The sequence below is a fragment of the Gopherus flavomarginatus genome, chromosome 14, assembly GCF_025201925.1.
Source record: "Gopherus flavomarginatus isolate rGopFla2 chromosome 14, rGopFla2.mat.asm, whole genome shotgun sequence".
NCBI classification, from domain to species: domain Eukaryota; kingdom Metazoa; phylum Chordata; order Testudines; family Testudinidae; genus Gopherus; species Gopherus flavomarginatus.
Window position 1 is genome coordinate 18,360,690 of NC_066630.1, and position 22,947 is coordinate 18,383,636.

At 42.4% G+C, this 22,947-nt stretch overlaps 1 long non-coding RNA gene across 2 annotated transcripts; it reads right to left on the minus strand.

The window, feature by feature from the left end:
• Positions 1–2,154: 2,154 nt before the first annotated feature.
• Positions 2,155–22,923, minus strand: LOC127034236 (uncharacterized). 2 transcript variants are annotated; one of them, XR_007769331.1, is made up of 5 exons: positions 22,846–22,923; positions 4,584–4,770; positions 4,167–4,192; positions 3,304–3,388; positions 2,155–2,427 (listed from the first exon to the last, which is right to left on the minus strand). It is a non-coding gene; the product is annotated as an uncharacterized LOC127034236 (long non-coding RNA). The 2 variants fall into 2 exon arrangements; XR_007769330.1 differs by having other exon boundaries at positions 2,155–3,388.
• Positions 22,924–22,947: the final 24 nt, after the last annotated feature.

A 22,947-nucleotide genomic window follows, 5' to 3' on the forward strand; every position in this document is an offset into this window, starting at 1 on the left:
CTAACAAATTTATTTGAGCATAAGCTTTCGTGGGCTGTAGCCCATGAAAGTTTATGCTCAAATAAATTTGTTACTCTAAGGTGCCACAAGTACTCCTGTTCTTTTTGCGGATACAGACTAACAAGGCTGCTACTCTGAATCTTATTCCACTCTCTCAGAGCAGTGGTGGGGGTTGTGAGAGTTTGCTAGCAAACTTAACCCAGAAGCAGTGAGGGCAGTTGACTTTTGAATAAGCAGGGGCCAGATTGTGATACTCAAACTCACGAACAGTACTACCTTACCCCACAAGTAGACCCACTGAAGTTAGCGTATCACAATATATCCAATGTAAATATTTTAACTCTTCCTTGTGTTCACAACTAAAATAGGAATAAGGAAAAATCACAGAGAAAACAAACAACCCTGTCACTACAGAATACCCAATGGACACCCACTTAGGATGACCAGACAGCAGGTGTGAAAAATCGGGACAGAGGGTAGGGGGTAATAGGCGCCATATAAGACAAAGCCCCACATATCAGGACTGTTCCTATAAAATCAGGACATCTGGTCACCCTACACCCACTTACAAGTCCTACAGCTGCCTTGTGTAGTGAGTTTGTTTGATCTTATGAAACTAAGCAGGGTTAGCCCTGTCAATGTTGAGATGGGAGGATTTCTACCTATATGCTGCATGAAATGGTGCTGGGCATCTAGCAGGTGGTGCTGTACTATGGGAGTGCCAAATATGTGAAATAATGGACGAGCTGCCATGCTGCTGGATGTGCTGTCTTCTACTATGTCGGGTACACTTGGAGCGATTGTTGTTATGGCATGGATGTTAACCCTTCAAATTCTACCTCAACTCAGTGCATGCCTCTGCAGCCTGGTTTCCTTCATTTCTTGCCCTAAACGTTATGATGTTGCTGTGCATAGTTAAGCAGATGCTGTGTTCCTCTTTAGGGGGCCTGAAATAGTTATAACTCAACTGCCTTCAATGGTATTAGTCCTGACTTACACTGGTGTAGCTGATGTGTGAATCAGCCGCTAGGTTTCAGGGGTAAGTCAAGCACTTCTTGTAGTTGTGAGGCTTCAATTCTGGGTGCTTTCACCTGCTCAGAGGAAAGGTGCCCCTCAGCTGGGCAAAGTATTAATATTATCAGAATTTCTGCCACTTTGGTGGCAGAATTCTCCACAGACTTCTTTTGTACCAGCTAATCAACCTGACGCTGATGTTAGTTCTATCTGACTTTGCTACATTCCAATTAGTTATCAGAAATCCTGAGCCCGATGCAGAATGGCATGTGCACGTTGCGTAATTCAGAGGGAAAAGTGGTAAGTTTCAATCATTCTGTTTAATCTCTATTTTTCAACCAAGGCTGTCTCCACTTCCCTCCTGCTGTATAAGAAAAACTGTACAGCATAGGGGAGCAGATAATCTAAAAAAGAAAAGAGCTGGCTCAGATGAGCAAGTCTCCTTGGAAAGGGAGAGAAGGTATTGTGTTGTGATTGAGACAATACTGGGAGTGAGGAGCGCAGCGTTCTAGATATGGTGCTTCCTGTGCAGCTTGTGCATTAAACTAAAACTCTCCATCCCTCACTTCTCTTATCTGTGAAATGGGAATAGTGATACTTACCTACCTCACAGGGGTGTTGTGAGGGTTAATTCAGCAGTGTTTAGAAAGTCCTTTGAGATCCTTGGCTGGAAGGTGCTACCAAAATGGAAAATCATTATGAAGTGCAATGGGTTGACCATTATGAATGTAATCTGTGCAGCCTGTAGTGCAGGCTGCTATTGCAGAAGGCAGGAATTCTTTATACAAGGTATTCTCAATTTCTTTAACAATCAAATATATTTTTTTAATAAATTTGTGTGGGGTTTTGCTCTAGGTCTCTTTTGAACAGGTCAAATTCTTGTGCTGCATTAGAAGAACACTCCCCTGCACCCCCCTGTAATTCACTTTTTCTAGGGCTTTCCCCCACCATCATAACTGAGAAGTACTGTGTGTTCTTTTTCTCCAGACTGTTTTGTATAAGTCCGTACCAGATTTGTCTGAGATCAAGGGAGGCTCCAAACTACTTAATGACTCAAAGTTTCCCCCAGTCTCAAAGGGACCCTAAAATGTTGCATAGTGAACAGCACAAATACAGATATGATTTATCTCCTCTCAAACATTTGATTTAAAAAAAATCAGTTTACTTGGGCAGGCCGCTTTTCTGAAACCTGTAATCTAAGAAGCATTTTAACATATGCCAGATTTATTTCACAAAAGCATCTCCCATTTTCTGTGGCTCAGTGGGTCCACTCTTGTTAAATGGAGTAATCTGAATTAAAGCACCTCTTGGCCATCATCTTTCTGTATGTGATGTATTCAGCTTTAGTCTTGGCTAGATCTTTTCTTGCCTTGTGCCAGAGATGAACAGGAATGTCATGAGTGCTATACGTGTCTGTTTAAAAAGAATTGGATAAGTTCATGGAGGTTAAGTCTATCAATGGCTGGCTCTAGGCAACCTTATACCTTGGACTGTTGGAACCATCCCGTTTTGTGCACTCCTCCATGAAGCTCTGTTGCTAGCCACTGTTGGAGACAGGATATTGGGCTAGATCAGTGGGTCTCAAACTTTTTTACAGGTGACCCCTTTCACACAGCAAGCCTATGAGTGCGACCCTCCCCTCCACCCTATAAATTAAGCACACTTTTAATATATTTAACACCATTCTAAATGCTAGAGGCAAGTGGGGTTTGGAGTGGAGGTTGACAGCTCGCGACTCCCCATGTAATAACCTCACGACCCCCTGAGGAGTCCTGACCCCCAGTTTGAGAACTCTTGGGCTAGATGGACCATTGGTCTGAACCAATGTCCTTATTTAGCTAAAATGTTCTTATTTAGCTAAAATCTACCAAACAAACCCTCATTTTAAAATGTAAGGTGTGCATTTAAGAGAAAAGAGGCAAATTGGAGGGCACTGTCTCTCATTCCTATACCACCCTGCTCTCTTTGAGGATTACCCCCAGCTGGGGTGCAGGTGACAAGTAGTCTCTTGTGAGGTCTGACCTGTCCCTGTGATGGAATGTAAATTTCTTATTCACACCTTCCTGTTGCTGGAGAATGGCTGTGTAAGTAGCTGATAGCCCTTTAACACCTAGTGGGGTGTCATCGTGTCTTTGTCTCTGAAAAATTGGTTTGGGCCTGCTTTTCTTAATCTTGGAGCATGTTATAACAATGCTATACGGCAGAAGCTTATTACTTCACATACAATATTGATGCACTTATTTTACCAGGACAATAATGTTCAGCACATGATGAGTTTTCAAATGATACCTCACAAGGCATCCTTTGTACATTTATCCTAGTCTTGTAAAAGTGGTGAACATAATAGCATTGATCGTCACAGTGAGTCTTTCACCTACAGAGATTTAAGACAATATCAGCATTTTATAAGAAAGGTTAAGTTTCACTATAGAGTGACAATGAAACATAAATTGTGTAAACCAGGGGTAGGAAACCTATGGTACGGGTGCCGAAGGTGGCATGCGTGCTGATATTCAGTGGCACTCACACTGCCCGGGTCCTGGCCACCGGTCCGGGGGGCTCTGCATTTTAATTTTCTTTTAAATGAAGCTTTTTAAACATTTTTAAAACCTTATTTACTTTACATACAACAATAGTTTAGTTACATATTATAAACTTATAGAAAGAGACCTTCTAAAAAGGTTAAAATGTATTACTGGCACGTAAAACCTTAAATGAGGGTGACTAAATGAAGACTCGGCACACCACTTCTGAAAGGCTGCCGATCCCTGGTGTAAACCATAAGCACAGAGTTACATTCTAAGAAATCTTACCATTAACAGTAACTGCATTTCTCCATTTAAAAAATCATTATTAGAGAAGCATATTGCTAAATATGAAGATATCATTTGTTCCCACAGGAAACTGCAGCAAAAATATTTCCACCTTAATTCAGGCCAGTCAACAATGTCACCCCCATGACACTCCAGAAACAATTTTGTCTTTGCTTTTCTCTGTTCTTTCACTTGATGGTTGCTTTCATCTCAGCGCCCAGCTGCTCAATCACATTGTCACAATGAGCCAAATGCTTAACCCACTGAATTCAAGGGAGCTTTACCAATGGGATCAGGATTTGGCTCTAGAAGGGAACTGTAACACACAGAACCACTCACCTCCTGTTTGGGATTACTCCTGAAATCTGGAATGATAAGAAATAGGAGTCTGGTGTGATTCTTGAAAGATGTGGCTCAGAAATTTGATATATCTCTACACAGTAGAACCTCAGAGCTACGAACAGCTAGGGAAAGGAGGTTGTTCATAACTCTGAAATGTTTGTAACTCTGAACAAAATTTAAGGGTTGTTCTTTCAAAAATCTACAACTGAACATTGATTTAATCTATTTTTGAAACTTTTCTATGCAGAAAAAAGTGCTGCTTTTAATCATCTTAATTTAAATAAAACAAGCAGAGAAACAGTTTCCTTGCCTTGTCAAATCTTTTTTTGAACTTTCCCTACATTTTTTTTATTAATTTTTAATATTTTAGTATTTTTAACACAGTACTGTACTACACAATATTTGCTATTTTACCTTGTCTTTGTGCCTGATTGCATACTTCTGGTTCCAAATGAGGTGTGTGGTTGACTGGTCAGTTTGTAACCTTTGCGTTCATAACTCTGAGGGTCTACTGTATTTTGATCCATACAACGTTGATTCATAACTGTCCCGGATAAATTCCATTACTCTCCTTGCATAATACTGAAATCGATGGCAGATGCTGTGCAAAGAGTTGAGAAAACAAGAACAAAACAAAACAAAAAAGTTAATATTTTTCATACTGCCAGCCTTGTATTTCTATCATCTTTGTTATAATGTTGTATTATTACCCATGCAAAACCACTTCTTCAATATGGCATGACTAAACACTGCTGCTAAGGGATGCGTTGTCAAAACATATCTATGGCTGTAGACATTGGCATGTGTTATGCTGGTGCCCTGTGGCTCCTGAAGAGAAATGCCATATCAAAATGGAAGATATTATGGATCAGATCTTCAACTAGTGTAATCAGCAGCGGCTTAGTCCTACTGCCAGTCAAATGGATGGAAAAACTCCCATTGTCTTGAATGGCGATAGATCAAGCTGCCCTTAAAAATATGACCTAGTGTATTTACACCATCATTATAGCAATAACTAGGTTAGTCCTTCAGTGGGAAATACTGGCCATTTTGGGGAGGTAAGAGAGCGGGGATTTGAATGTCCAGCTTTGCACATTCAGAATTTTCTATTCCCTTGTATTTTAATTTTATTGTGAGGCACAATACAAGTGTTGTACCTCTTAGATTTTGGAATAGTGTCCCCAGGAAAGTGATGGAGTTCACACTGGTTGGGCCACTAAAGCTTGGTTAGAAAAAGCACTAGAGAATATGTTGCAGGGAGCAATCCTGCACTGACCCTTGAGGAACGGACTGAGTGACCTAATCCATCTTTCTGTTTATATGATTCTACAATATTGCCAACCCTGAGTATTAGTAAATCAAGACTCAGGCCCCTGCAATCATGAGATTGGCTTCAAATTCAAGAGTTCTTTTAAAACAATACGTTCCTTTTTGTTCTTGATATTTTCCTTTTGGTGTTTTAGCTTTTAGAATTCCATTTTCAAATTTTCTGTGGAACTACAATGGCCAGAAACTGCCCTTGCTCAAAAAAATAAAAAATAAATAAAATAAAAGGCAGGGGGAGAAAGAAAAGAAAAATAAACCTAGCTGAGATTCTCATGCAATCACATGGCTTTTGGAGTTGGTTTAAGAAAAAACAAATACTGTGAAACATGATAAAATGGAATAGTTGGCAACACTGCCATTTCCCCTACACTTTTCCTAAACTTCAGTGCAGGTAACTGAAAATGAAACATTGTATTTCAGGCAGCACAAATCTGTGGTATTGAACAGACAGCCTCTTATACTCTCCTGATTAGTGACTGCCATCTTCTGGCTAGTTAAGCAAAAATCACATGTATAAATAGCATTTTACAGTTTAATATGCACAATCAAACATGGAAAAATATTATGTATATATGAGGATAGAGATATATTTGTAATACAGAGTCAAGTTTACTTATTGCAGTTGTTTAGCTTTTCTTATTCCAGATAGACGTTTTCTTTCATTTTGCAGTCTACATTGGGAAAGACCCCTTTAATCTAATAGGTCTTCTCTTAAGCAAGCAGTAACAATTTTCTGTCATTATTTAAGCATTATTTAGTTTAATACATTCTAGAGTTGAAACACTGAAAATTCATGCTGAGCTTCCAGGAAATATTAAAGGCAGAGTTTTAAAATATATTCCATGTTCTTTCCGAATAGAGCCATGCATTAGAGGACAAAGGGTTTGGGAAAGCCTGCTTGTTATTTCCAAAAGAAGCTGTGATCAAAAGCCAAATAGTCTTGTAGTGGCCAATACAGACCACTTGAGATAGAGTGCTAAAACCAGACACCCCTTGCACAGAGATTAATTATCATGGAAAGCATTGGATTCTACTTTAAATGAAACTTTACCAAGTGGTTTTGTGCTTCAGGTCTGAGGGCTCAATTTTGTACCCTTTACCTATGTTGAGTAATAAACAAAATAGGGCTACTTGTGTGAGTAAGTACTATTGAATGTGAGCATGGGTTTCAGATTAGGAATCTTGGAAATTTTAGTTAATGAAGCAGAGTTGATTGCAAGAGAGTAAGGGTACGCCTACACTACCTGACGGATTGTCGGGCAGCAATTAATCCAGTGGGGATCAATTTATCGCATCTAGTCTAGACGCGATAAATTGACCCCCGAGCGCTCTCCCGTCGACTCCTGTACTCCAGCACTGTGAGAGGCGCAGGCAGAGTCGACAGGGGAGAGGTAGCAGCCGACTCACTGCAGTGAAGACACCACGGTAAGTCGATCTAAGTATGTTGACTTCAGCTATGTTATGCACATAACTTAGATCAATCCCCCCAACCCAGTGTAGACCGGGGCTAAGGCCCCATCCCATTTCCTTACCCCTTTACTTTTCCTTAGCCCTGGTCTACACTGGGGGTGGGGGGAATTGATCTAACTTACGCAACTTCAGCTATGTGAACAACGGAGCTGAAGTCGACTTACTTAGGTTGACTTACCGTGGTGTCTTCACCGTGGTGAGTTGACTGCTGTCGCTCCCCCGTCGACTCTGCCTGTGCCTCTTGCAGCACTGGAGTACAGGAGTTAACGGGAGAGCACTCAGGGGTCAATTTATCGCGTCTAGATTAGATGCGATAAATCGATCCGGCAGGTAGTGTAGACATACCTCAAGATATCTTTGGCTTCTTCCTGAAACTTCTGTCCAAAAACAAGAGTGCATGGTTCTTCTAGGATCCAGGGCATGAGAAATTCTCTGTAGCTTTAAAATTGCAGATTCATAATAGGCTGTAATTATCTGCCTGGAATTTCCTTCCTAGATAAATGAGGATCATATGTTTCTGGTACAGCAAACCACTGCAGTTCCTCAGCGTTCAGGTTCTCCCAAACCTCTTTTTCAGCTCCATGAGCAATGTCAGAATCCAGCCAAATGAAAGATCCAGGCTCACTTCTGAGCTCTACTTCCCAATAGACTTGGCAAATGGGGAGGAAGCCCAAAGCTAGCAGTACAGAGTAATAATATTATCACAGAATTAGAGAGGGGAAAAGTTTATCCCCCTTCGGGGGCAGGGTATAGAGAACAATCTGATATTTCTAAATGGCAGTTTTTCTATAAAGGGAAGCATTTGGAGCTAGTTCTTCATCTGGTATGTAGAAAGAATTTCTAACGATCTTGGGAACTATTTGAGAGAGACATTTGTTAACATACAAAGTCTGTCTCTTATCCTTGTGGCTGAGCCTAATGTCTCTGTCATATTATTAAAAAGACATTCACTTGTCTAGATCACCTAAAGCTAGCAGAGTCTTCTGAGCCCCAGAATGAAGGACCCTGCACTATTTCTGATTGATATTAATAGGACAGGGAGATCTTGCTACTTTTTAGCTGCCAACTGCACTTTTTATACGTAAAATACAGTGTCTGCAGTGAAGTAGATTGAACTGAAAATGGAGAATATTTCAAAATTAAATGCATGAGTACAGCAGAGCATGTATCTTTGCTCTTGATCCAACTTTAGCACTCTCACTGATCCATAATTCTGTTTAAGATCAGACCTTTAACCTTTATCTGTGAAGTGTTTAATTATAATTGAGTTTTAAAAGAACCCTCTATTTTGCATGAATCCTAGGCCATGTCTATGTTACAAACGTACATCAACCTAACTTACCACCGTTATTAAATCGCTTGTGTGTGTGTGTGTGCGCACCTGGCTCATTGTGTCAATGGTGTGTACTTACCAGGAGCACTTGTATCAATTGTATTGTCATTGCGGGGCATTGAGGGATGGCTCCTGAAGGCCAGTAACAGGCAGCTTATGTTAACCTAACTGTGTAATGGAGACCAGGCCTTAGTTGCAATGCTGTAATACAATTCTGTTCTCAGCATTTGTAGTAGAGTATGATAAATATTACAGTACGCGAAGCCATGACCATTGTATCACTTCACTTCCTGCTGGGATAACAGGCATTCCTCCATTGAATCAGTTATACTGACATAGTTAATTATAGTCTATCCGTGCATTTGTCTTTACATCTATCCTAGTCTGTGCTATATGGGCCATGATCTGGAAGCAGCATTTACAAGAGAGCAGCACTGTCAGAATTATAATGGACAAAATACTAACTAGGTTGTAGTTATATCTGAAACTGTAGAACTTACTGAAATGCAACCAAACCAAATAAATGTTTATAAGACAATCCAACCATGACGGGGTGGTCTTCCCTTTAAAGGCAGTAGTGCCTAGGGTAAGCCTACCCTGCCACATGGTATGGCCCTTTAAGGGTTTGAAGGTTCATTTTAAGGACATAAGGGAGATGTGGAGAGAAAGTAAGTGGTCTGAGGAATGAATGGTGCTTGGGAGGAAATCTTGCCACTGTATCTTTAGGGGACCAAGGCCAGGAGCTTTGCAGAGAGGACAGGGCCAGGTTTCCCTCTGCCCCTAACCAATTGGGAATGGGCTGGGAGAAGGGAACCAGCCTAAATGCTGCCTCCTGTCTCATAGCAAGGCAGATGATCTATGGCGTAAGAAGGTTTCTGGAGAGCCTTGAGTTGCTAGGAAGAAGATGCTAGTAGCAGAAGCCTTCCTCTGAGCCTGAGGAGTAAGTGAGGCCAGCTGAGGGAGAAGCTGACTAAGGGTCTACAGTGGGCTGGAGTATCTCCAGCTCTAGGCTCCTTCCTTGAGAAAAGACAGTGACTGAATTACCCCTACCTACAGGAGGAGAGTTGGTCACTCCCTGTTTGAGGGAGTGACCAGTTGAAATACAACCCTGTGGCAGTAATAAAACAGGAGTTGTTTTCTTATATCTACTATACAAAGTGAGAAAAATTAAAAAGTTGTACAAAATTCCAGCAACAACAAAATAACATGTACCCCTGACACTGTAATATTCATCAGCCTGTTCAGCTTGAACTCTTTCACTATGAACACATTACATAACAGGTAGAACGGGTAACTTCCCGGTAGTTGGTGCTTCTGTGACAGCTCAGCAATGGCAGGGTATTTCAAGGTTGCAAACAACTGTTAAATCTTATTATGTTCAAACATATTTGTGCCTTGAACTGTGTAAATGATTGGACATACTCCTACTCCTTTACACTTCTCCAATCCATCTGCCTTACTCTGACACCCACTGTGCACCCATTTTCCATAGGTGCTTATGGGCGGCTATGCAAGATAAAAGGCAGTGGAGAACAAAGCCCAAGCTTGCTCTCTGCCCACAGGAGAGTTACTGGTACTGCACAGGCAGCAAAAGGCAAAGCTTTTTTATGTTCCCTGCAGGCATTAGTTTATTTGCCTATTAAATTTTTGACCTATCTGCTGATACTACCAATAGGAGTATTGATTACAATGGTGGTGGTTATTTTGTGGACTCTCATAGGGTGAGATGGCCCTTTAAGGGGGATTGTGCTGGGCCTCACCTGTGCCAGCATTAGCCCACCTCCCCAGGTGGAGAGAATGAATTCAAGGGCCACATGATAGGGAGTATGTGACTAAGACCTAGGCCCGCTGGGAGACATAAAGGGCAGCCTGGGGCAATTTGGGAGAGACGTCAGGGACCTGGATGCTTATTTCAGTGACCAGGTCTGTAGTGACCACTGCAAGACCTTCTTGCTGAGCCCCTGCTGCACTACTCCCATCTTCAGGCACAAGTGGTAGAGCCCCAGCAGTGTGCTGGGTGCTGTCATCAGAGTTGGAGACTTCCTGGATTATGGCCAGTAGGAGTGGGTGGATCTAGCAGGTGGGGCTCCCTCCCTGATGTGTCACCTGCCATGTACTCCAGGATGTCAAGGCTACTCTGTCTCCCTTGGTTATCTTGAGTGGGCTCAACAAGAGAGTGTGCCCAGACCCTCCAGAGCTGATCACTGAGACCTTCCTCCCTTCCCCTGTCCCCAGCTGCCTTCAGTGCATGACCCAAGTTGGCTGCATGCTGTCAGCTGGTCTGTCTGAACCGTATCTTGTGAACAATTCTATGTACTTGTGTTCCATACCATCCACTTCTTGCCCTTATGTCCTGCCTGGACACTAAATGGCATGACACTTAACCAGCAATGGAGGGCAAGGAGCTGTGGTGGGCCAACTTATCTTCTACTCAGGCCCCATAGCCTGCTGGCGATATTGATTGGTAGCTCCTCCACGAATCCATGAGCCTGGGCACATGGCTGGTGTGGTTCAGAGTCTCCTGATACTTGTTCTTTTTGTGGCAAGAGGAAGACCCTAGCGAATGTTTGTCTATAGTGTGCTAGGTTACAGCCATTTTCTCATGCTCAGGTGCTGCCCCATGAAAATTCAGACCTCCTGCTCTATCTCCTTCTGGCACTGGTCAAGATAACAATTCAACAGACCAGGAGGAGGAAGCTTGATGGGGGCTGTGCTCTGCGACTGGGACCCACTTCTGTTCCTTCCTTTCCTCACGCATCCAGGCAGAGGTCTTGGGGCAGTTACCACTGACTCCTTGGACTCCTTTGTGGACCAGTGGGTAGAAAGTCCAGAATGAGTAGATTTGGCAGTGTGATGGGGTGTCTGCCTCACACGGGTGGAGAAAGGGTTAAAAGCAGCCGGGGGTAGGGGCTGCACAGCAGACAGCTAATCAGAGAGTGGCTGCAATAAGCACCCAATCAGGGCAGAGCAGGCCCATATATAAAGAGAGCTGCAGGACAGAGGAGTCAGTTTCCTCTTGGGAGCTCAGGGAGAAGGGACTGGGTCCATGAAGGGCTGAGGGTACTGCCAGCACTCTGGGCTGGGTCAGGGGAGCAAGAGGGAGCTCCAGCCTGACTTGCTTAAAGACTGAAACCCTGATACAGGGGCAGAGAAGGTACTAGGGCTATGGGGAAGTGGCCCAGGGAAACGGATGGTGGGGATTGAACAAGACACAGCGCATGGCTATGGCTTAGAGGGTCCCTGGGTTGGGACCCGGAGTAGTGGGTGGGCCCAGGTCTCCCCTACACCTCACCCACACTTGCCACTGAGGGGAGTGGCCAGTGAAGGGCTGCAGTTTGCCACTGAGGCAAGTGGCTAGAACCTTGGGCTGCAGTCGGCCATGGAGGCGAATGGCTGGACAGAGGACTGCTGTTCCCCCAGAAGGGGAGAAGACTGTAATGCAGCATGGCCAGAAGGTGAGGTCCTTGAGGTGGTGTGGGTGCAGAGCAGAAGTGCTGATGGTGAGACACCACCAGAGGAGGGTGCCCTGGGAAAAGACTGAGCCAATTCCTGAGAGGACCAGCAGGAGGCACCGTGGTAGTGTGTTCTGCCCCGTTACAGGCAGTGAGTGCTTCTGTAAAGAATGGATAAAGGCCAGTGGGGAAGCCTAGTCTGAGTAACAGTCTAGGCAGAAGGCCTGGGAGGGAGTCCTACTAGGAGGAGGAGCCTCAGCAGAGGCAAGACTTAGAACCCTACACAAAGTTGTGCCCAATGAGGAAGGCTGGATAGAAAGATTTGAGCTTTATGTTAATAAATCAGATTCTGACAAGAGGAGAAAATGCTTGTAGTGTCAAGTCTAATTTCCTAGGGAATTGAGGAGAAACTGAGGCAGGCAGGAAGTCCCAAATCCAGACTAGGTAAGCCCTGCTATGTGGATTTTTTTGATTAAGAACACCAATTTACTTAGGCTTCTGAACAGCCTTCATTCATTAATGATGGTCAGTCACTGATGACCTAGGTCAAATCTGCAATCGGGGCTAAAGGGTATCCCAGAAATGAGAGCCAGAGCTTTCAAATTTCAAGGTTCTATAGCCCATTACAAATCCCCTGAGCCATGTATTAGTCCATATGAAAATAAATAAATATAAATAAAGGGACATCTGAAGTACATTAAAGTTTCACAAAGTCTCTTAATAAAAGGAACACTTTATCAGTCTTGTTTTGTAAACGGTGGTGTGCACAATTGGGGGAATAAGTAGGAGAAGGCCCACCCCTGCAATAATTGGTAGGGGCACAAACTCCTCTGGCCCCAGCTGAGGCACAGAATGTGCCCCTCCAAAAGCAGTGGAATTAAATTCCTGCACATGCCCCTGTTGGTAAAGAATACCAGACTCATTTCCATGGTTTAGAAAGTCACTATGGGCCCAGTCCAATATGAATTGACTTCAGTAGAGAGTTGGACTGGGCCATGAATATGCAGTCTGTGTTGCTATACAATGCAGTGAGTTTCAAACACACAGTCCTCTGTTTGGCGGTTTACCAGAGCAGTGCAGGGTGTCCTTGTGTGCCCTTCTCTAGTTATTGTTTTGCCTCGCACTGTCCATTGTCATTTCTATGAAGGCCTTCAACAAATGTAAAGGTTCTAAAAGATTCTTGTTTGTGAATGAACTCTTAAGCAGATGTAGACTTGTTTAAAGACAACAGATTTTTCTTCAAGTAGTTTACCATGGTGAACAATGAAATGGAATATTCTCCAGCACTAAATGATATGCCCTTTACATCAGATGTTATTTGTGATAGCTCAACAAAAATACAAATTTGATCCCTAAAATCTAAACCCAAATTATGTGCACAGTGCTCTCTCATGGAGAGGAGAAAATGAAGGTAAAATGAGGCCCTAAAGCTTCTAGAGAAACAGAACCCATATAGCATGATCCCCTTCTACGCATTCTCTTATGCTGTAGAATATGCAGATCAGGTAGTTTCAGCGTGACCAGAATGTCACTTTTATTATATAAAAAAAAGCTATTGTATTGTAAAATGGATGTAGCTAGCTAATTATAATTAGCCTTGGAGGCTGGCAGTCAGAACTCCTGGGTTTTGTTTTGAACACGGTCAACGATTTGCCATGAGACCTTGAGCAAATCATTAAACCATTCTTTGTGCCTGTTTCCTTGTCTGTGAAGTGGGGATAATAATGCCCCACAGGAATATTGTGAGACTCAATTAGTTTTTATCAAGTGATTTGAGATCATCAGGGAAGAGCTGTTATAGAAGTACAAAGGTATTATGCTTAAATGTCAGCACACATGAGAAGGGGCTCAGCGATAAGTAGTCTGAAAATGCCATCTAGTGGCCTGTTTTCACATCATTAAGATACAAGAAATACCCCAAGAAACTTTTTCTTTGAGAAAACTTAGCCTATTCTAGTCATAAATGCTAGTGGCTAGGGGAACGGAAAAAATGGTCTAGGTAGCAGGGCTAGAAATCCCTGTTTTGGCTGTAAGGAGATAGTCATGGAGTCAGTGTTCTGTATGTTTAGAAATCACTTTATGTTAGTGCTTTCCTTTATCTGATAGATTGGAGGCAGAGTTGATGCTAGGCATAAGCAGACTAAGCAATTGCTTAGGGCCCCACACATTTAAAGGGGACCTCCTTTCGCTTTTATTGTGTGCTGTGGGCTCCCCCCAATAGTCATGCTTAAGGCCCCAAATGGGCTAGCACTGGCACTGACTGGGGGAATCCTCAGCCCAATAAAACATATGTTCTGTTAACTAACTTCTAGGGCTGTCAAATGATTAAAAAATTTTATTGCGATTAATTGCACTGTTAAACAATAGAATACCATTTATTTTAAATATTTTTGGATGTTTTCTATATTTTCAAATATAGTAATTTCAATTACAACACAGACTATAATGTGTACAGTGCTCACTTTATATTTATTTTTATTACAAATATTTGCACTGTAAAAACAAAAAATTGTTTTTCAATTAACCTCATACAAGTACTGTCATGCAATCTCTTTATCATGAAAGTTGAACTTACAAATGTACAATTATGTACCAAAAAATCTGCATTCAAAAATAAAACAAGGTGACGTTGTAAATAAGAAGCAGGCAGCAGTATCTACCATAAATGTAAACAAACTTGTTTGTCTTAGCAATTGGCAGAATAAGAAGTAGGACTGAGTGGACTTGTAGGCTCTAAAGTTTTACACTCTTTTGTTTTTGAGTACAGATATGTAACAAAAAAAAATCTGCATTTGTAAGTTACACTTTCACGATAAAGAGATTGCACATCAGGACTTGTATGAGGTTAATTGAAAAATATTATTTCTTTTCTTTATCATTTTCACGGTACATATTTGTAATAAAAAATAATAAAATAAAGTGAGCACTGTGCACTTCATATTCTGTGTTGTAATTGAAATCAATATTGAAAATATAGAAAAACATCCAAAATATTTAATAAATTTCAATGGGTATTCTATTATAAGTGCAATGAATCGTGATTAATTTTTTAATCACAATAAATGTTTTTAAATTAATTGCGTGAATTAACTGTGATTAATTGACAGCGCTACTAACTTTTCATCAGTAATAGTTCCAATTTGACTTTGAATTTTTCTGTCTTCTGAAGACAAACTTTTGGGTACTTTCAAGGAGATGTTAGTTCACTGATGACATAAACAGCAGTAAACTTCACTCTAACTGTAAATTGACCAGAAAATGGGTGTAACTTAAGTGACAAAGTACTAAGGGTGACTTGTTCTGACTGGGCATTCAATGGTGTGCAAAGGCTAAGGAGGCAGAAGGGCAGCATATTTTACTAGTGGCTGATTGTTAGGGTGACCAGACAGCAAGTGTGAAAAATCAGGACAGGGGGTGGGGGGTAATAGGAGCCTATATAAGAAAAAGACCCAAAAATAGGGACATCTGGTCACCCTACTGATTGTGCTTATCCCATGTGCATTTACTGTTTTCAGTTTGTTTGCATCTCTGGGATTTGGGTATTTGTTAGGTTATTTATGTAATAGGCTCAAAGTTTGGAGTTTGCCTTAATGAACATAAAGGTATGTTATTGCTCTGACTGAAGTCTTGAGCATATTTGTTTTGCTCCAGCTATTTATCTTATTTATTGATGTCTTTATTAAACACACAGATCTAACCTTCTTGTATAGGGTTCCTTGCGAAGTATATCCCATTATCCAAGCAGCACAATGCCTACTGTAAACTCCTGGTTCAGTGCATGCCCTCCACATGGACGCACAAAAGTCTGTGGTGGGAGGCAGAATCATTTTGTGTGTAGCTGGTGTAGGTTTTTTTAAAAAAATTTAATTCTATTGGTGCACTTCTAGTGTGCAGGGAAAGCCTAGCTCAGTCTGTATTATCTGCTGAGGGCAGCTCCGCTCATTCATAGACCAGCCTTCCTTTGCAAGGGCTACTAATGTTTAGATTTATTAACAATTCCAAAGTATTTAGATCTGTTATGGGTGTAACAGCTGTTGTGGGTGTAACACCAACTGAAGTAGATGGGTGTAACAGCTGCCTTTCATCTATGATAAATATAAAGTAGCCATAAAGCTCCTTGGGCCTTACCTATAGTTCTGGTTGTTAAGAAAACAGATGGCAACATCAGATTCGGCATGTACTATAGAAAATAAAATTAAATCTCTTTAAAGGATTCTTATTGATTGTCACGAATAGACAATTCCCTGGATGCTGTGGCAGATTAAATCTAGTTTTCCACACTGGATCTTAAAGGTGGGTATTGGCAGGTGGAAGTGAATCCAAAGGACAAGGAGAACTTTTTTTGGCAGCTGAACAAAGCCTATGGCAATTTAAAATGATGGCCACATGTGAAAGGCTAGTGGTGAGAGTATTACATGGCATGCCTCTTAGCTTGTTTGTTATGCCTAGATGATGAACTGGTGCATATTAAAACTTTTTTGAAAAAGAACTGAAACATTTATGGGTGGTCCCTGATGAGCTGAAAGCTGCCAATTTGAAACTGAACACACAGAAATGTGAGGGTTTTTTTTGAAAAGTATTTTACCCTGAGCACACAGTTGGCAGTTCTACTGGCAGAGATAGATGCAGCGGTACAGAGTAGATTCTACTCTTGTTACAGAAGGTTTCTTTGGGAAGTTTGCTAATACTGCAAAACAACTTATATAAGTTTCACACTTACTGCTGTCAACAGAGTTACTCCTAATTTACACTTATGTAAAGCAGAACGGAATTAGACCTCTAATGTGTGATCTACAACACTGAATTTCAGTGAAAACTGTACCCATGTATGCCAGGTCTTAATTTGGCCTGGCTTGCCTTGCGGGTTTCCCCCTGGTAATCACAACATAGTAGAACAGTCCACATGTATGTAGGGACATGCTATAGCAGTGGCTCTCAAACTTTTTTACTGGTGACCCCTTTCACATAGCAAGCCTTTGTGTGTGACCCCCCCTTATAAATTAAAAATATATTTTAATATATTTAACACCATTATAAATGCTGGAGGCAAAGTGGGGCTTGGGGTGGAGATTGACAGCTCACGACCCCCCCGCCCTGTAATCACCTCGCGACCCCCAGTTTGAGAACCCCTGTGCTATAGTAAATAAGATCTAGATTCTGTAACAACTCTGCCCTAGCTACATTTCACACCAGCATAACATTGATGTAGTTTCACTGGTACAAAAACGTAGTGTTCATATGCTGCACTGGTGTGAAGTAGGGCTTTCACTAGTACATTTTTCTTTGGTATGTTGGATTAAGTTGCATTGGTGCAAGCTCTGTTTTGCACCAATACAGTGCATTAGGAATTTATACTGGTGAGCCTACAATTAGTCTGACTTTCCTTAATGTAGATAGAGCCAGAGGCCTTGTGTAAACTGAGGGGTTATACCAGTTTAATTTAAATCTGGTGTTAAATTGATACAAATCCCTGTGTGGGCACTCGTATTTCGCCTTATTAGTGGGTTTTTTCCAGTTAATCTTAAACAGATTCCTAATCAATTTGCCAAATAAGATAAACCAAAATAAGTGTCTATACAACCTTTTGCACCAGTTTAACTAAATCGGTGTTTAAACTTTGTCTGCAGACAAGGCCTTGGTCAGTTCTGTAACAGCAGAGGTAGAATGAGGTTGGGACTGGAATTGGAATAACATTTTGCCAATGGGTGTTTGTGCTTATCCTGTGTGCTTCAGTGTGTTCAGTTTGTTTGCATTTCTGGAATTTGGGTATTTGTTTTAGGTTATTTACCTAACAGGTGTTCAAAGCTTGGAGTTTGCCCTAATGAAATTAAAGGAATGTTATTGCTCTGGCTGAAGTTCTTGAGCAAACTTGTTTTGTCCCAGCTTTGTTTTTATTTGTCTCATCTCTAAAACTAGATCTGTGTCTCTTAAAGTGGTGGTTATTCATGCCCACCTTTGGAACTTCAGAAGATGATGGTGTAGCCTGGTGAAGTGTGTGCTCTGCACAATACCTGCCATAAACAGTGGGGCAGTGCATGCCCTCTGCATGGAGGTTCAAAAGTCCATCTGGGGTGAGGCAAGGGGTGACGGGCGTGAGTGAAGGCCATTTTGCCTTTCAAAAACCTATGTGGTTCTACTGGTGCACTGTGTGTGGGGGCATGGCCTAGCTCAGTCTGTGTGCTCTGCTTAGGGTTGCCAATCTTCTAATTGCACAAAACTGAACACCTTAGCCCTGCCCCTTCCCCAAGGCCCCGCCCCCACTCATTACATCCCTCTGCCTCTGGGACTCTCTCTCCCCCATCCTCACTCACTTTCACTGGGCTGGAGAATGAGGTTGGGGTAAGAGCTCTAACTGGGGGTATGGACTCCAGGGTGGGGCCAAAAATGAGGGGTTCAGGGTGTCAGGGGACTCTGGGCTGGGCCAGGGAGTTGGGATGCAGGATGTGGGTGAGGGCTCCAGCTAGGAGTGTGGGTTCTAAGGTAGGGTTTGGGGTGCAGGAGGGGGCTCTGGGTTTGGGGGGGCTCAGGACTGGGGCTTGGGGTCAGGGTGCAGGTTTACCTTGGGCAGCTCCCAGTCAGTGGCACTGCAAGGCTGAAGCTAAGGCAGGCTCCCTGTCTGTCCTGACGCTGCGCGGCTCCCCGGAAGTGGCAAGCAGGTCCGGCTCTGAGGCAGGGGGGCCAGGAGGCCTGCTCTCGCCCACAGGTACCGCCCCCATCTCCCACTGGCCACAGTTCGAGTCTTCTAGAATTTCCCCAGTGCTCCAAGACTTATTGAGAAATCGAGATTAATGGTTGTCTGAGCTCCTCAGCCAGCTCTCTTAAAACTCTTTGCAAGTTATCTGGAGCTGCTGATTTAAAAAATGTTTAACTTCAATTGCTGCTGTTTAACATTTTTTCCATTCCACTAGTATCTCGGGGGGGGTGGGGGTGGGGAGAGGAAGAAGGAGGGAGTTTCATCAAATAAAGAACAGAAATACTCAATAGAAAAAGCTATTCTAGATCCAAACTTTTTCCAACCCTTTAAGGTACATATTCTAAACAGTTGTTTGGTAAGCAAATATGAAAAGGTAGTTTCCATGCTTGAAGCTCCATCTTGAACTCACTCTTTGCTTCTTGCCTTTAGAATCACTTACATTTGGTGAAGTGTCTTGCTCAATTGTATGCATCTGTTAACTCTGCTAATATGAGAACCCTATCCAGAGATGTCACTGCTACATCAAAATCATTTTAATTTGCTAACACTTGCTACTTCTTCCCTAAAGGTGTATGACCTCTTTGTCTCTTCCTAAATTTCTGGCACCTCTGTTGCTAGATAGTTATTGAATTTTAAAAGTGAGTCTAACCGAGCTGCCATGAATTCAGTTACAGTGGAACCTTGATTATCTGAACTCCATTAAAATAATTTCAGTTATCAACAAGTTGAATAGTCTCCAAGACTTGAATTCAGCAACTATATCTTTTTATGTAGAGTACTTTAGACACTGAAGTCCTTCAGTAGAGTTTTAAGTTCTGCAGGATCTCTGCAGCCTTTTTGCCTGCATATCCAAACTTTAAACGCAAACTTTGCAGACTTCTAGTCTCAGCATCCTCTATCTGATCAGAATACATCTAGTATTCTAGTTACTGCTGAATAATCAAGATTGTTCTCTAGTTCTTTCCTAGGATTACTTCCACTATGAATGATTGGGGATAGATAGCTCAGTGGTTTGAGCATTGGCCTGCTAAACCTAGGGTTGTTGTGAGTTCAATCCTTGAGGGGGCCATTTGGGGATGGGTCCTGCTTTGAGCAGGGGATTGGACTAGATGATCTCTTGAGGTCCCTTCCAACCCTAATAATCTGTGATTGCTCACTTTCCAGTATATTTGACACCATTTGCAAAGGATATCCAGTTCAGACCAGGCCTCTGAAATATGACTGTTGCAGAGGCTGCATAAAGTCACTGAGTCTTGCCTGTGCAGCATCAGGAGTTATGCATTGCTGACATGGAACAATTACAAATGTCACTGTCTTTGTCAGCATTTCTCTCTCCTGCCTGGCGTAACAGTAACAAACACTGAGCTGGTTATTCCCCCTCCGACTGTTATCAGAGGCAGCAATTCATTCCAAAAATAATGCCACCTCAATCTTTTGCTATGAAACTTGAACTGGCCAAGATTGACTAATGAAGATCACTTTTAGTATTATATTGAGATTGCATTAATGGAAGTTTTTGCATTCAATGTTAAGGTTACACTATTAAAATTAGTCAGAACATAGAAGAATCTAAAATATCTAACCTGGCCCTACTGAAAGCCTGTATATTCAATGGTGTGCACTTAACCTCATAAGCAGCTATATAGTAAGACAGTAGTTTTATTTATGCAGCCCCAACATAGGCTGGGAGCTTTACAGATATAGAAGACAGATCCCTTCCTTTTGAGTTTACAGTCTTAGACCCTGATTCTCCAATGAACTCTGCACCAGTGGGGCACTGCACATATAGGATTCAGTTTAAGGGCTTGGCTGTGGCTGTGTATGTGGGGGGCGGGCACATGGGGCACCATAGCTGTGTCTTCCCCTTCCCCCAAAAAACTAAACACAAGCACAGTCCTTGAACACACAGTCTCTTTCATGACCTCACATTTCTCCACCCACTCAACTACACTAGTGAACAGGGCTAGCTGGCTGTGGAAATGAGCATGTGCTGCACTTATCTTAAGGGATATAGCAGCTAGCAAAGTTTCCCTGGTGTCTCAAAGCTCTTGCTGAGGTGATACAGCTGCACCCCACCAATCCAGCCCTGTGCTTTCAGGGCCTGCTCAAAACCTATTAAAATCAGTCTATGGATTCCCATGGATTTTTAAGGAGTATCCGATCAGGTCTTAAGTGCATGACGATTTCAAAAATGGCCTGTAACTTCTGGTTGCCACAGTTCTGGGTGCTCACAACTTGAGCTCCTTGGGGTTTGTTTGTCAAAAGTGCTGACTATCCATACGTCCCCCTGACATCATGAGTCAGTATTATGAACATTTAACAATTGAATAAACAAATCAAAAGAAAAACCATTAAGGATACTCAGTTGGGGGGGGACACTTTCAAAGAAAAGAGCTCTTATCCTATGGGTGCTAATTAGTTACCTTTTATTGCTCACTACTTGGAATACAGTAAATCAATTATTTAAAATCAAACAGATGAATAAACTACCATCTCAGGAAAGCACAATCTAGGTACCTGAAATTACATCAAATTATTAGGGAAGATTATTTATGAAACTGTAAAATCCACCACCACTTGAAATGCTTAAAATAAGGTTGAATACAACTAAAGAAAATGTACTGTAGGAAAGACTCCAATAAACAATTGGCTTGGAATGGCCTGTTTAGTATTTGTATTATTATGGTAGTGCCCAGGAGCGTGAGTCACAGAGCCTGACTCTGTCCTGCTAGGCACTAGATAAACACAGAACACAAGGATGGTCCCTGCCACAAACAGTTTATAATCTAAATAGCTGACTTCCATTTCTAACTTTTCTGATTCTGCAAAGCTATCCATAAATCAGATTGTAAATAGGCAGGGCTAGCAAGTTGGAAACATTTGTTAAAAATTAGGGGTGCAGGTTTGAACTTGCTTGACTTTAAAATACTGAGGTTTAAAATTATACACATACATGCATCTACCTTGCTATGGTAATTGCCAAGATTGTACATACAAATAAAGTTTTCCTCACAAAGTCCAATTGTTCATATAACCGGCAATGTGTGTGCTGTTAGACAGTTGGCATTTACAGTTGCATTAAAAATATAGAATGGCCATACTGGGTCAGACCAATGCTCCACCTAGCCCAGTATCCTGTCTTCAGTGGCCAATGCCAGGTTTTTCAGAGGGAATGAACAGAACAGGTAATCAAGTGATCCATCCTGTTGCCCATTCCCAGCTTCTGGCAAACAGAGGCTAGGGACTCCATCCCTGACCATCCTGGCTAATAGCCACTGATGAACCTATCCTTCATGAATTTACCTAGTTCTTTTTTGAACCCTATTATAGTCTTGGTCTGCACAACATCCTCTCGCAGAGTTCCACAGGTTGACCGTGTGTTGTGTGAAGAAATACTTTCTTTTGTTTATTTTAAACCTGCTGCCTATTAATTTCATTAGGTGACAGCCCAGTTCTTGTGTTATGACACACAATTTGTGTTTGTGACCAGCAAATATTTGTGGCACATATGCATTTTAAAAATTAGTCCCAAAACGTACTTTTCTTCTCTTCCTTTCTGCTCTCTCTTTCCATGTAGTCTTTGTTCAATATTGGGGTACCAAGGGACAATGTTGTAAGAACATCGGTTTCTAGCTCTCTCCTAACACTCCCACCCACACCCTTGACCTTACAAATATACCAGATGGATTTTCATCAGTTCTGTTGAGATGGAGGATTAAAAACAGGTACTGGCTCCTTCTGAAAAAGGTACAGAGCTCTATCTAACTCTGCAAAGGTGTGGCATATGAAACTTTTATAATCTAGAAAAACTGTTACTGAGGATTTAAGGCTGAAATTCCCTGTGTCTCAGGCCACGATAATGGTTGGAAAAGGAGGAAACATCAATTAAAAAAAAAATCATGCCTGCTATTTCAAGTTGCTTAGGGAGTCAGATGGTAAAAGTAAGTCCAGAGTAGATGGCTTAGTGGCTAGAGGACAAGAGGGGAACAAAGACATTTATTACGAAGTATTACATGTATCATTAGTGTCTCTGCAGGGGCAGATTGCACGTTGTCTTGTTGTACGAAGGCAGTGGCTGTCTGTTAGCCAGTAGCTCCTGCTAGACTCAAGCACACACCAAGGACCAAGAATGCGCTGGGCTTTCCCCTGGCTTGTAATGGCTGTGGTGGGGCGATGGGGTGCGCGCTAGGCCCAGAAGCGAGCTCACCAGGACTGGCTGTGACAAGGTTTGGGGGACCCTAGACGCGGCCTGCAGCACCACTCCCGAGCACGGAGCCCGAGCCAGGGACTGGAGGGGCCTCCGCCCTGGAGCTAGAGCCTGCCGGGCTCGAAAGCTGCCCAGAGCCCCGTGTTGTGAGCCCAGTTCCCAGACCGTCCCCGCTACGGCCCCGCCCCCCTCACCTCACACGGGTAGGAAGCCGCGGCCCGGAGCCCAGATGCCTGAGGCGGCGCGGGTGGGAGGCTCCCCAAGCGGAGCAGCCGGTTGGCTGCAGGCTCTGCGCG